Here is a 14,193-nt window from a genome sequence, read left to right as displayed (position 1 = left end):
TCGTGTATGCTATGGTGGCAGGGATGGCTGAAGCCAAAGGGCTTGACCCATCAACAGTACATGAGGTGAAATCCCAAGCTGACTAGCCAAAGTGGCAAAATGCCATAAATGCAGAATTAAACAGCTTAGAGGAAGTGCATACCTGGGATGTCATTGAGTGCCCCAAAGGTGCAAACATCGTAGGATGCAAATGGGTCTTCAAGATCAAATGCAACGCTGCCAGAGAAATTGAGAAGTACAAGGCCCACCTAGTCACTAAGGGCTATTCTCAGATCCAGGGCATTGACTATGATGAAACATATGCTCCTGTCGCAAGACTTGCATCTCTCCACACCATACTAGCAATTGCCGCATGCAATGACTGGGATATCGATGTATTTGATTTCCACTCGGCATTCCTCAATGGCAAACTTGGTGATGATGAAGACATCTACATGGAGCTCCCTGAGGGCTACGTTGTAGGGCAGAATTTCTCCTGTCCAGTTGGGAAGCTAAATGTAGCATTATATGGCTTGAAACAAGGCATGCTTTGGTGGTACCAGAAGCTATGCACTACTCTTGCAGATCTTGGGCTCACCAGAGCACATGCAGACTGGGGATTGTTCTATGGTCACATAGGATCAGAAATTCTCATCCTCACCAGCCATGTCAATGACTACACTGTAACAGGCAGTTCCCCATCATTAATTCACTTGTTTAAACAGGAGATCAGCACTCATTTTAAAATCTCCAACCTAGGGCCCATCAGTTGGCTACTTGGGATGAAGGTGACATGGAACAGAGAAGCCTGCACCATATCACTGTTGCAGCAGTCATACATCGAGGCCATCCTAACAAAATACAACCTCACTGACTGCAAACCTGCTGCAATTCTGATGGACCCTGGAATAAAACTCTCTCACAGAGAAATTCTGCAGCCAGCTGAAGAAGCTGCACACATGAAGAATGTACCCTACCATGCTGCTGTAGGCTCCCTCATGCACCTTGATGTTGGAACACGCCCAGAAATTACATTTGCTGTCTCCACAGTCATGCAGTTCAACAATGCACCCAACATGACTCATTGGGAAGCTGTGAAATGAATCTACAGGTATATCTCAGGCACAAAAGCACTCGCTTTAACATTTGGAAATTCAGAACAAGGCCTCGAGGGCTATACCAATGCAGATGGAGCTTCGCAGGAGCATCAACATGCTATAAGCGGATATGCCTACCTACTAGATGGTGGAACTATCAGTTGGGCTTTGTGGAAACAAGAACTTGTAACACTCTCCACTGCTGAAGCAGAGTATGTTGCAGCAACTCATGCAGCCAAAGAGGGCCTTGGCTTTGACAACCCCACTGTATTCTGACAGCCAATCTGCAATCACACTCACCAAGGATGGCAGCTACCATGCTTGTACAAAGCACATTGACATATGATACCATTTCATTCATTTTGCTGTGGAAAACCATTCCTTTCATTTAATTTATTGTCCTACTGATGACATGGTCACTGATACCCTTACCAAACCTACCCAGCATCAAGGCGAAACACTTCGCATCTGCACTCGGACTTTGTTCTGATTGAGGGGGAGTGTTGAGAATGCAATCTGGAATTACAGTAGAATCTCAGAGTTTCACCCAGAGGGCTCGGAATTGTTCCCCAACCCTCGGAATTAAATTCCGATGTCAATGTGCTTACTAATTACAGTACTATAAATTTTCCACACTGTTCTTTTCCACCTCAGTGACTACTTCATACACTGAGGTGAGTATAGCTAGATTCCCACTCATTTACTTGGTACTGACATAGTGTAGAAACTCATACCTTCGTTAGGTACTAATAAAGTGACTACTTAGTACACTGAGAAACTCATACCTTTGTTATGCTGCTCTGCTTTCCTCCGCCTGAAGGATGCCTTCAGCTCTGCTCCTGTTCTCACTCATTGGGTTCCTGATGCTCCACTCATGGTTGAAACTGACACCTCCAACTATGCCATTGCTGGTATTTTGTTGATCACCTGCTCCAATGGTGAACTCCGCCCAGTCACTTTCTACTCCTGCACCATGACTGCACCAGAACTTAACTATGATACCCACAACAAGGAGCTGTTGGCTATCTTCGAGGCCTTCTGCCATTGGCGGCATTACCTAGAAGGCTCTGCCTTACCTGTCAATGTGGTAATGGACCACAAAAACCTTGAGTATTTCTCCACCTCTAAGGTCCTCACTCATCGACAGGCCTGCTGGTCGGAGTACCTTTCCCAATTCAACCTTTCCATCCTGCTTCCACCCTGGCCACCTAGGAGCCAAACCTGATGCACTTATGTGATGTTGGGATGTCTACCCAAAAGGGGGGGATAGGGACCACACGCAGGTAAATCCTCACAATCTCCACCCAATGTTTACACAAGAGCAGTTCGTGTTGTCTCTCTGTACCACTACCCTCATGGCACCTGTGCTCCATGCTGCCATGGTCTTCAATGGTGAGTGCTTGCACTCCGACATCATCTCTGCCCTACCCTCTGACCCTGTCTCTGCCAGCCATCTCCCAACTCCAACTAAGCCTCAGTGGTCCCTGGACTCTGATGGTCTACTACACCTCAATGGTCGCATCTTTGTCCCTGACATTGATGATCTCCACCTTCGAGTGCTTCAGTTCAAGCATGACCATCCTCTAGCAGGCCATTTCAGGCAGAACTGCACCTTAGAACTCATCCACAGGGACTATGTGTGGCCCAACCTCCACTCTGATGTGAAAGAATACATCAGGTCCTGCACTGCCTGTGGATGGAGCAAAACTCTGCACCACTGCCCTTATGGTCTACTGAAGCAACTCCCTGTCCCAGAGAGACCTTGGAACTCCATCTCCATGGACTTCATTGAACACCTCCCCAACTCCGATGGCTACTCCACCATCCTCATGGTAGTGGACTGCCTCTCAAAGCAAGCAGCATTCATCCCCACCCATGACTCCGTCACCTCTGCTGAACTTGCTAAGCTCTTCCTTACCCATGTCTTCTCCAAGCATGGAGTACCAGCTAATGTCACCTCCAACAGAGGTCCTGAGTTCATTTCACACTTCTTCTGCTCTCTAGGAAAGGCCCTTGATATGCATCTTCACTTCACTTCGGGTTACCACCCAGAAGGCAATGGCCAGACCGAGTGAACGAACCAGACCCTTGAGCAGTACCTTTGTGTCTACTGTAACTACCAACAAGACAACTGGGCTGAGCTCTTACCTCTAGCGGAGTTCACTTTCAACAATGCACCAAGTGCAACAACTGGAGTTTCTCCCTTCTTTGCTAACAAGGGACACCATCCAAACCTGTCTGTGGTTCCTGACCAAGACTTCACCTCTCCAAGGGCTCACAACTATGTTGTTGAGCTCTCTGCCCTCCATGACTTCCTCTGCTCCAAAATGTCCACTGCTCAGCAGCACTACCAGGGTCCAGCAGATGCCAAACACATACCTCCACCTGGGTTCAAGGTTGGAGAACAGGCCTATGTCAAAGCCAAGTACTTCCACTCAACTTGTCCTTCAGAGAAACTCTCTGAAAAGTACTTAGGTCCATTCACCATCTTGGCCAGGCCAGGTATGCACTCCATCACCCTTAAGCTCCCTGACTCTATGCACTCCATACATCTGGTCTTCCATGTCTCACAACTGGAAGCCACAGTGGCTAACCCTTTTCCAAACTGACAACAACCTCTGCCTCTGCCAGTGGATGTCGACAGTGACCTTGAGTATGAAGTATCAGAGATACTTCAACTCTAAGGTGGACTGCCGCTGCCACCACTGTCAACTCTTGTACCTAGTCCACTGGGCTGATTACAAGAACACCAACGAAGAAACCTCTTGGTTGCTTGCAACTGAGCTGGGTCATGCCCCTGACATAGTCTCTGCTTTCCATGAATGCTATCCACACAAACTGGCCCATATCAGTCTCCACCATAATACTCTGCCCACATAACCTTCCTCTGTGGGCCAACTCTGCCCCTTACTGAACTACCTTAATTACTTTAGAGTTTTCTCTGCTTATCCATTTCATTTCTCAGAATCACAAACAAAGTCATATGTCTATTTTGTAGTAGTACAAAAATATACAAAAGACCAAAAAAAAAAAAAAAAAAAAGAAAACTACTCTACTCTTCCATTGCTTGCTCTCCACCACCCTCCTGTTCTTCACCACCTTCCTGCTCTCCTTCAACTTCTTCCTCATTGTCCCCCTCTGCACCTTCATCCACCTCCTTGGGCTTCTCCTCCACCACCTCTGACTGCGGCCTCTGCCATCCTCCTCCTGCATGCTCAAATTTGGCCATCCTGACCTCACACACATCTTCCCTCCTCCTCATCTCTGCCCACTCTGCCCAGGTGTGGTACAGCCCCCACTCGTCAGCTGTCCACTCTGCTGCCTCTGCCATCCTCTCGAAGGCCAGCACAGCAACCTCGTGCACTTCAGCCTGCAGCTGCCACTCTCACTCCCACTCCACCCACTGCATGTGGACTCCCACACCCAAGGGACCCTCAAGTGGGGTCACAGGCTTGTCTTCTTCTCCACCTACCTCCCACTCATCATCTGCCTCCTCCATCTCCATCGCCCTCACCTTCCCCTTCCCTCATGGCTTCTTCTTTTTCTCCCTTTGGGAGCTTCCTGTCCCTGCCCTCTTCCACAAAGGCACCACTGCTCCCTCTTCCCATGTCCAGCTACAGGTCTTCTTCTTGTTGTGGCAGGGCACACAGGCCCTGGTCTTGCCCTGCCCTGGCTCACACTGCCCCACTGTCAGACTCACTATACAGCGAGTACAGGGGGCTCTTCTGGCTGTGGTGACCACCACAGAGGTCCCAGGGACCCTCTGGGCAGTGTTAATGTTGTACACCACACTGCTTAACCTGAGGCAAAATAAAATAAAAGGTACAGGTCAGCTCCACCTGGCTGGCAGTACTCTGCTACTCACCTCTGTGTGGCCTCATCCCACCTGGCCTGAGCCCACTCCTGAGAGGCCCTCTGCCTCTGCCTCTCAGCCTCCTCCACTGCCACTTTCTGCCTCTGCCTCTTGGCCTCATCCTCTGCCGCCTTCTTCCTCTGCACTTCCTCCTCTTCTCTCTGCCTCCACTCCACCTCCAGTCATGCCTCCTCCACCTTTCATCATCTGGCCTCCTCTTGCTTGGCCTTATGCTCTGCCTTGTGCTCCCTCTCTCTCTGCTCCGCCTCCTCCCTCTGACGGGTCTTCTCCATGTTCTTCTCATGCTCGGTGTTGGTTGAGTCATCAGTGAGGATGACCAAGGCATCGTCCACAACTTGGGAGTAGTCATGGGAGTGGCCTGGGGTTGGCTGGGGGGTTTTGCTCTGGTGCTGGGAAGACATGATGATGGGGGATGGGATACAAAGGTTCAGTACCCTAACACATATTTTTAAGTGGTACTTTGAACTCTGATGGAGCTCCACTGCAGCTAAAACCATTATCCTTGAGGCATCAGAATAATTTCAAATGATCAACTTGTGTTGATCTCATCCCATACATGCAGCCTTCAGGGGTTCAGGCCCTAAGGGGGGGGGGGCACTGTCATAACTGTGCATTCATCATAAGTCCTTACTCACTCTGCAACCTTTTCTGCCAGTCATCTGCTCACTCCGCACCAACTCCACCCAACTTCTGGCAGTTGTGAACCATCTCTGCTCCAACTGCTGTCAGACTTGTGTTGCTCTCCTACTGGACTGGGCAGACCATTCTCTGAGGGGTCATGTGACTACCTTCAGACTTCTCCCTGACAGTGTGCACACCATATGGTCCAGAGCCTGGACTGTTTCCTTTTCTGGATGTTCTATGTTACCCATTCATATGTCCTCTGTCTACCCTTCATTCATCATCCAGGAAGTTTTACTTGAAAATTTCTGGGTCTCCGTATGTCAGTTCCAATTCCAATTACTGTACCTCTGTAGTAGTAAAAAAGCATGTATCATACTCCACCATTCCTCAGTACAAATATCAACTTAGTTCCTACTCCCTCTGTCTCCATCCTCTGTCTGTTGGAGCTACCTCTGACTCTCTATCTGTACTCTCCCTCTGAAATATGAGGGCTGAGATCATGCAAGGGGGTAGCACATGAGCTAAACCTGACACCCTCACTCTGCTCTGCCTTTGCCTCAGCAGACTTCGTTCCTGCCACTACTCCGCTAGTTGGAGTTCAGTTCTTTCCTGTCAGACTTGCTTCTGAACCCTCCCCTAGACCTTGTTTAGCATCAGAGTTGGTTGGAGTAGGCCTGGACTTGACACAAAGGTGGTTTGCAGCTCTAGGATGAACTCCCTCCAGGAGTCCATCCAGAGAGGCTGGTCATTGGGGTCATTGAGTCTGAGTAAGTCTGGCTCGAACCATTCTAAGGCCATGCCTTTGAGGTAGGACTGGGAAAAGATGACCTTTGTACAGTCGGTCCTAAAAGCCCAGGGACAGTCTTGGAAATTAAGTTTGCACTGGATGAAGAAAGCATGAAGTTTCTTTGGGTTGGTACCATCAAAGGTGTCAGGCTCGCATAACTTAGTCCTGCTTGAGGATTCAGGACTAGTACAGGCATTGCGAGCCAACAATTTGATGGCTGCTGTGAGGTTGTCTAGGACTGTGATGGTGGGCTCGGTGTCCAGATCTGGGAAGTCCAGTTCATCCTCCAGATCATTCTCATCCAGATTATCATCACTGGGACCATTGTTGGGGTCCTCATCATCTGGGTTATTATCATCATCATTGCCTGGCTCTTCATCCCCAGGGTCATCACCAGGGATGGGAGCAATAGGGCGACATGGGGTAGGGGTGTTGGACATCTGGGCTGAGAAGCCCCTGAAAGGACTGATGGGATCTGGGGAGCGCCTAGTGGTGCCCAAGGCAGCTAGTGCTGTCTTGCAGCGAGCTCCACTGGCTGAGGCAGAGTTGGGGTTGGTGGCAGAATGGCCACAGGGAGGTTGGAAGTGAGTCTTGGTTGCCATAATGTATTAGACCCACACAAGTGGAGAGTCTGAAATACTGTCAAGTTCAAGGTTGTCCAGGTTGAAGCCAGGCTGGAGACTGAAGTGGGCACAAGGCCAAGGGGTCAGGATTGAGGGAGGAGATGAGGTTACAGATGGGTGGACTGATTGGACTTAGCAACTGAGGATACAGCGCTATTCCCTTGTGTGGGTCTCAGTCCAAGTCTGAGGCTGAGACGGGGTTATCAGAGTAAACTTTGTTGATTTCAGACTGGAGAGTACAGGCCAAGTATCTATGAGTTTATATACTAGAGTATCTATAGTACAGAGACTGGTAATGCCAGTCTCACAAAGATTGCTAAGAAGATTGGTAAGACAGGTATTAGTAAGGTATGACAAAGATAATGGAGACTGGGACAGGGTGGACTGGGGACAAGACTGGGCAGGACTTAACCGAAGTGACAGACACTGCAAAGCAGTGTTCACCATGCTAGGACATCTGGGGATAGAGGACAGGCAAGGCTGAGGCTGGACTGGATGAGTGTGAGGCTGAGTCTGGCTGGGGTTGAGACATGGCTATGACACTCAGTAGTCCTTGGCCTCAGTGATTGTGTGTTCACTGGTCTCACCAGTCTTGGCCTCCTGTTGTCAGCCTTTCAGCTGGACAACCCCTAGGCCTCATCCAGTCTCCAGACCCCCTGAACTGGTCCTTCAATGACTTTTGGCCCTCAGGCTTCTTGCCACCAGACAACCCACCTCCAACCAGCTCCAGACGCCCCTAAGCCAGACTCAACACCTGGACTCACCTCCCATGGACACTCCTAGGCCTTCATTGAACCGGTCTCATGATCTGCTGGTCCCTGGTTCATGCCTAGCTGTGTCTGGCCCTCCAGTCCTTGTCCAAACCAAACTCTAGCTGTCCTAGACAGTCCCTAGTCCCTCGCTGACCTCCAGACACTTGTCTGGCCTGTTCCAAGGTGCTTGGCACCTGGCCTTGCCACCCCTGGCTTTGGGTTTGCATCCTACTACCCCTGGTTACCCCGGTCTCAGTGTTAGCCCACCAGCTAGATGGCACCTCAGGCCACCTCTGACCACCCCACACCCCTCCAACCACTTCAGACCAGCCTCCAGCCAGCCACTCCAGCCCAGCCCAACTCCAGACCGGTCTGCCTTTGGATTTCCAGCCTCACAGCCCTGTCCAGGTCAAGACCAGTCTCCCATAGCCTTTCTAGCCCTTCTGGCCCTCACTGGCTCCTGACTGGTCCCCACCTGGCTTTTCTAAGCCCTCCCTGACCATTAGACTGGTCTCTGGTTGGCCCTTCTGGTCCTCTCTGACCCTCAGACTGGTTCCCAGCCTTCCTGGTCTTCGGTCTCACTGTTTCCCCTGGTCTGTGCTTTGGCACAACTTACTCCAGCCATGCCCTGTCTCGGTCTTTGGCTTTGGCCACTCCTGGCCTAAGCCACCCTCAGTCTCAGCCTTTGGCTTTAACCCCTGCCTCTAGCTCCAGTCTCCTGTTTCTTTGTTATATGTTTTCTCTGTTTTCTGTTATCTGTTTCCTTTTTCTGTAGATACACATTTTCAGACCCCATGACCCCCTAGGAGCAGACCTTGGACCTGTTCCGGCCTTCTCTGCACTTCTCATGACCCTCAGTACCCCTGCAGTGCATTCCTAGACCAGTTTCCTGGTCTTCCCAGCACCCACCTGGCCTTTGTGTCATTCCAGGTGTCACTCAGCAGCACACTGGTACACCCCTGGACCACCTCTTGGTCATCTCTGGACCTCTCTGGACCCTCTCAGCCTCCATGTTGCTCTGAACCAGTTTTGAAGCACACCTCTGGTCCTAGTGACACACCCCCAGTACATTTGTTGGACATTACCAGTCCCCTGCACATCTTCAGTCTCCGGTTTTCCCTGACCTGGCTCTGAAGCACACCCCTAGGCCTTACCTGGTCATTCCCAGCCTTCATGTTGCCTTAACCTGCCTCCAAAGTGCAACTCTGGCCCTCTGAAATATTGGCTTCAGCTTTCAGTTGTCTCTGGAAAACCCCTGTCCAGCCGGTCTAGTCACTTCCAGACTCGGCTTTGCCTTGTTCCAGGCCTTCTGAACTGTCTGGCAGCCTCCTAGACCGGTCTCCAGCCCACTTGTTGTTGCTTCTCTGGCCCCAGGTTCCCAGAACAGTCCTTAGGACTTGACCCTTGCCCCTAAACCCAGCTTATGCCATTCCAGTCCAAACTACTGGACCTCTGGTCATTGCTGGCCTGTTTCCCAGCCCTCGGGCTCACCCTTGGCACTGTGTGTGCACCCAGACTCACTCTTAGTCATGCAGCCTCACTGCATAACCCTCTGAGCATATTTCCCTATGGAACCTCAAGGGTTCGGTTCCTAAGAGGGGGATACTGTCATATCCATGACTCTTGGACTCAATCCTGGTCCAGTCCAGACCCCTAGCCCCTAACTCTGGTCAAGTCTGGTCATAGTCTGACCTAGAAAACCTAACTCCGGCCTAGAGAACACAACCCCAGTCCTAGATAACCCAACTCTGGCCTGAATAACTCAAGTCTGGTGTTTTACCCCTATCTCGAGTCCATTCTGGCCTTCCAGCCTTGCACTGCTCCACCCCAGTCCTCCCAGGTCCATGTCTGGGTCACCCAGACATAACTCCGGTCTGTTTTCCTTTGTTTGTACTATATTTAGTCTGGTCCTTTTGTCTGACTCTGCTTACTGTACAAATCCTGTGTCTGACTCCAGTTATGCCAGTCACCTGGACTTTGGCTATTAGCCTTGGCACAGCCACTGTGGCTATCCACTCTCTTGCTAATTTTCTTGCTAATAGCTTATTAACAAGTCTGGCTCTATGTTTGTTATCCTGGACCAGCCTTGTGTATTTAACCCCTGTACATACTTTGTAGCACTCCAGTCAGAATATCAATTAAGTATTACTCTCAACTCCTGTACTACACCCCAAGACTACTCTATAGCTAAGGCCGAGCCTTAAGCTATCCCTAGCCCCTGTCCCAGACCTCTCCCCAGCTTGCATAAGGGTACAGCACATAAGCTGAGACCAAGGGAGGTAGATCCAACCCTGGACAAGCTTCCCCCTGTGCGCACTCCAAGACCAGCCAGTTTCCCACACTACCAGTCTTATTCCTGCACTCCTGGCATTAAGTCCAGTCCTCCAGACTTAGCCCCTGACCCCTGGCCTTAACTCCAGTCCAACCAGACTTGGCCCCTGTCTCCCAGCCTTGACCCTGGCCACTCAGACTTAGCCCCTGTCACCCAGTCTTGAAGCCTGGTCACCCAAGGGTAAACCCATACTTGACAGTTGGGATCAACGCTTCCTCCAGGCTGTGTGAGCTCCCTGGAGGAGCAGACTAATTTTTTGGCTCTGCCTTCTCCATGGGTGGAGTAGGCGGAGTTCCAGCTGTAGCTGCATGGGCTTTGGCTGTGCGAGAGGTGGACTTGGGACAGTCCTTAGCAGAGTGGCCAGCCTCACCACAGAAGAGGCAGAGGTTGTTCTTCATCCTGTGCTGGTGTTCAGTGGAGGTGAGTTTGCCATCCTTGCCCAGAAGGTGGGCAATATTGGACTTGGGTGGATCTTTCTGCCCACCCTTGCCCTTGGCATCGGACTTTGGAGCAGAGGTGGAGGACAATGATTTAGTTTTATTGTCAGAGTTGGGAGACTGTGACTTGTCAGAGGTGGACTTGGTGGTGCACAAGACCTCCACTTTGCATTCTCAGTAGCATGCATCGATGGTCTGGGTGAGTTCACAGAGTTGTGCAAGGGTAGCCAGTTTTCCAACACAAGCAATCTCATCCTTGATGCAGTCTGGAAGTCTGCTATAAAAGTGGTGGTGGAGTGCACTGACACTGTAGTCCTTGACCTGTGAAGCCCAGTGATTGAACTCCATGATGTATTTGGTAATTTGAGAGCCATCCTTCATAGTAAGGTTCTTGAGTTGTTGGACAGCATCTGCTATGGCATCATGTGGACTGAAATTAGTTGTGAGTTCTTGTAAGAATTCATGATAGTCATCCATCCAGAGTGGGTGGTCATAGTTGTTGGGGGTCAGTAGGTCTGGCTTGAACCAAGCCAGAGCCATACCCTTGAGATAAGACTGAGCAAAGGTAACCTTGGCCCTGTTGGAGCAGAATGCATGGGGGCAGTCTTGGAAGTTCAGCTCACATTGTATGAGGAACTCGCAGAGTTTCTTAGGGTCAGAGCCATCGAAGGTGTCAGGCTCATGGACTTTGGTTTTCAGAGCAGAGTCCCCAGTGTGTGAACTAGACCACACAAGTGCATGGACAGCTCTAGCAAGAGCTATGAGGGGATCCTCTGGTGGCTCAGCTGGGTCTTTGGGGATATCCCCATCACTGCTGCCCCTGCTGTTGGGATCACCATCAGGATAATCAGGGTCAGGGTCAGGTCCATCATCTCAGTTACAAGGAAATGGAGTGTGGAAGGTTGTGGGGTGGAGGTCAGAGTGACCAGCTTGTGAAGCACTTTCACCTTCAGCACGAGAGCAGTGTCAAGCCAAGAAGGATTGAAACTGTTCAACAATGGAAGGGAGTCAATGTGGATTAGCTAGTGCTACAGCAAGGTTCTCAGTGACCTCTCTCTGGGATTGAGCTTGAGTTCTCATAATGGTGTAAGTTTTTTGGAAGACAGAAAATGAGATCATACAAGTGTGAGTATGAATATACTGTCAAGTCCAGGCCTACTCCGACCAACTCTGATGCTGAACAAGGTCTAGAGAGTGATTTGGAAGCAAGTCCAACACAAAGGAACAGAACTCCAACTGGCAGAGTGGTTGTCAAGTCCAGGCCTACTCCAACCAACTCTGATGCTAAACAAGGTCTAGAGAGTGGTTTGGAAGCAAGTCTGACACAAAGGATTAGAACTTCAACTGGTGGAGTGGTGGTAGGAACAAAGTCCACCAAGACAAAGGCAGAGCAGAGTGAGGGCATTGGGTTTAGCTCATGCACTACCCCTTGCACGATCTCAGCCCTCATATTTCAGAGGGAGAGTATAGATAGAGAGTTGGAGGTAACTCTGACAGACAGAAGATGGAGACAGAAGGAGTAGGAACTAAGTTGATATTCATACTGAGGAACAGTGGAGTATGATACAAGCTTTTATACTACTATGGAGGTTCAGTAACTGGAATTGGAACTGACATATGGAGACCCAGAAATTTTCAGGTAAAACTTCCTAGACAACAAACAAAGGGTAGATGGAGGACATACAAATGGGTAACATAGAACATCCAAAAAAGGAAACAGTCCAGATGCTGGACCATGCAGCGCACATGCTGCAGAGTATCTGACTGCATGCTGTCAGGGAGAAGTCCAAAAGTAGTCACATGACCTTTTAGAGAACAGTCTGCCTGGTCCAGTAGGAGAGCAACACAAGTCCAACAGCAGTCAGAGCAGAGATGGCTTGTAACCAACAGAAGTTGGGTGGAGTTGGTGTGGAGTGAGTGAATGACCAGCAGAAGAGGGTGCAGAGTGAGTAAGGACTTAGAGTGAATGCATGGTTATGACAGTGGTGGCAGGAATGAAGTCTGCTGAGGCAAAGGCAGAGTGGAGTGAGGGCATTGGGTTTAGCTCATGTGCTACCCCCTTGCACAATCTCAGCCCTCATATTTCAGAGGGAGGGTACAGACAGAAGAGTCAGAGGTAACTCTGACAGACAGAAGACAGAGACAGAGGGAGTAGGAACTAAGTTGATATTTGTACTGAGGAATGGTGGAGTATGATACATGCTTTTATACTACTATGGAGGTACAGTAACTGGAATCAGAACTGACATATGGAGTCCCAGAAATTTTCAAGTAAAACTTCCTAGACAATGAATGAAGGGTAGACAGAGGACATATGAACAGGTAACATAGAACATCCAGAAAAGGAAACAGTCCAGGTGCTGGACCATGTGGTGCACATGCTGCAGAGTACCTGACTGTGCACTGTCAGGGAGAAGTCCCAAGGTAGTCACATGACCCCTCAGAGAGTGGTCCATGTGGTCTGGTTTGCAGAGCAGTACAAGTCCGACAGCAGTCAGAGCAGATATGGTTCATAAATGATAGAAGGTGGGCAGAGTTGGTGTGGAGTGAGCGAATGACCAGTGGAAAAGGGTGCAGAGTTAGTGAGGATGCAGGATGAACACATGGTCATGACAATATCCACTTGCATCCAGGCAGCTAATGGATACCAGGGTCATGCCAATCTTAGGTGTATGCAGGACATCCTTCAAGAGGATATGAGTGGGTGAGCTGCCATTTGGTAGGGATATGTAGACATCTCCTTTTCCAATGGCTTCAAAGGTTCATTTGTCTGCTGCAGTAATGGGTTTAGGAGTAATGGGCTTATAGTTGACAAGTTATCCTTGTATGATGACATGTGATGAGAGGCTCCAGAGTCATATAGAGTAGTGTAGCTCGGTGGTCTTGCATACACACTAGTAGTGAATGTCTCTGGGGATGGTTGAGCTTCATCAACCTCAGCTTCATAGCTGTTGTTGATATGTGTGAGCCATACCCCATCTGGGTCACTGCTGCTGTCATCCTTGGCCACTGCTGCATGCTCTTTTTGCTTCCCTTTGTTCAGAGACTTCCCTCCACTTTGTGAGTCATCCCCACTTGACCTGCATTCATGAGCTCAGTGCCCATGTTTTCCACATTTGTAGCAAGTTCCAGCAAACTTCTTCTGCTTTCCTCCAGCTGAGTATGCTGCATCATCTGCATCACTAGACTTCTTCTGCTTTGTGGCATGACAGTCATACTCATCTTGTACTGCATCCATGAGAGTTGCAGTTGTTAGGGTAGTGGAGGTGGAAACTTTTGCAAGTGCAGACATTGCTCCAACAACAGAGTCATAAGAGCTTGGGAGGGATGTCATGACCATAGCCATGTAGCTTTCATCTGTCAGGGCTTGGCCCATTGAGGCAAGTTGTTCATGTATTTGCCACATTTTGTCAAAGTGTTCCCTGATGTTTCCTTTCTCTGTCATTTTATAGTTTGGAGCTTCTTCAGCAGTTTGACCAATACAACACAAGAATGCTTCTCAAAGAGGTTGGATAGGTTTGTCCAGATGTCAAGTGCAGTAGTGAGACTCTTTATTTGGATGAATAGTGTGTCAGGGATTGTTCCAGCAATTTGTTGCTTGACAATGGCTTGGCCAAGCCTCCATTCTTTTAGGGTAGCTTGGTAGTTCATCACTTCCTTTTTCTCCTCTGCAGAGATAGGTATCCAG

Source organism: Pisolithus orientalis (genome assembly GCF_024613125.1).
Source record: "Pisolithus orientalis strain OTSU chromosome Unknown F5J12scaffold_7, whole genome shotgun sequence".
Lineage (NCBI taxonomy): Eukaryota > Fungi > Basidiomycota > Agaricomycetes > Boletales > Pisolithaceae > Pisolithus > Pisolithus orientalis.
Note: the sequence above shows the minus strand (reverse complement) of the source record.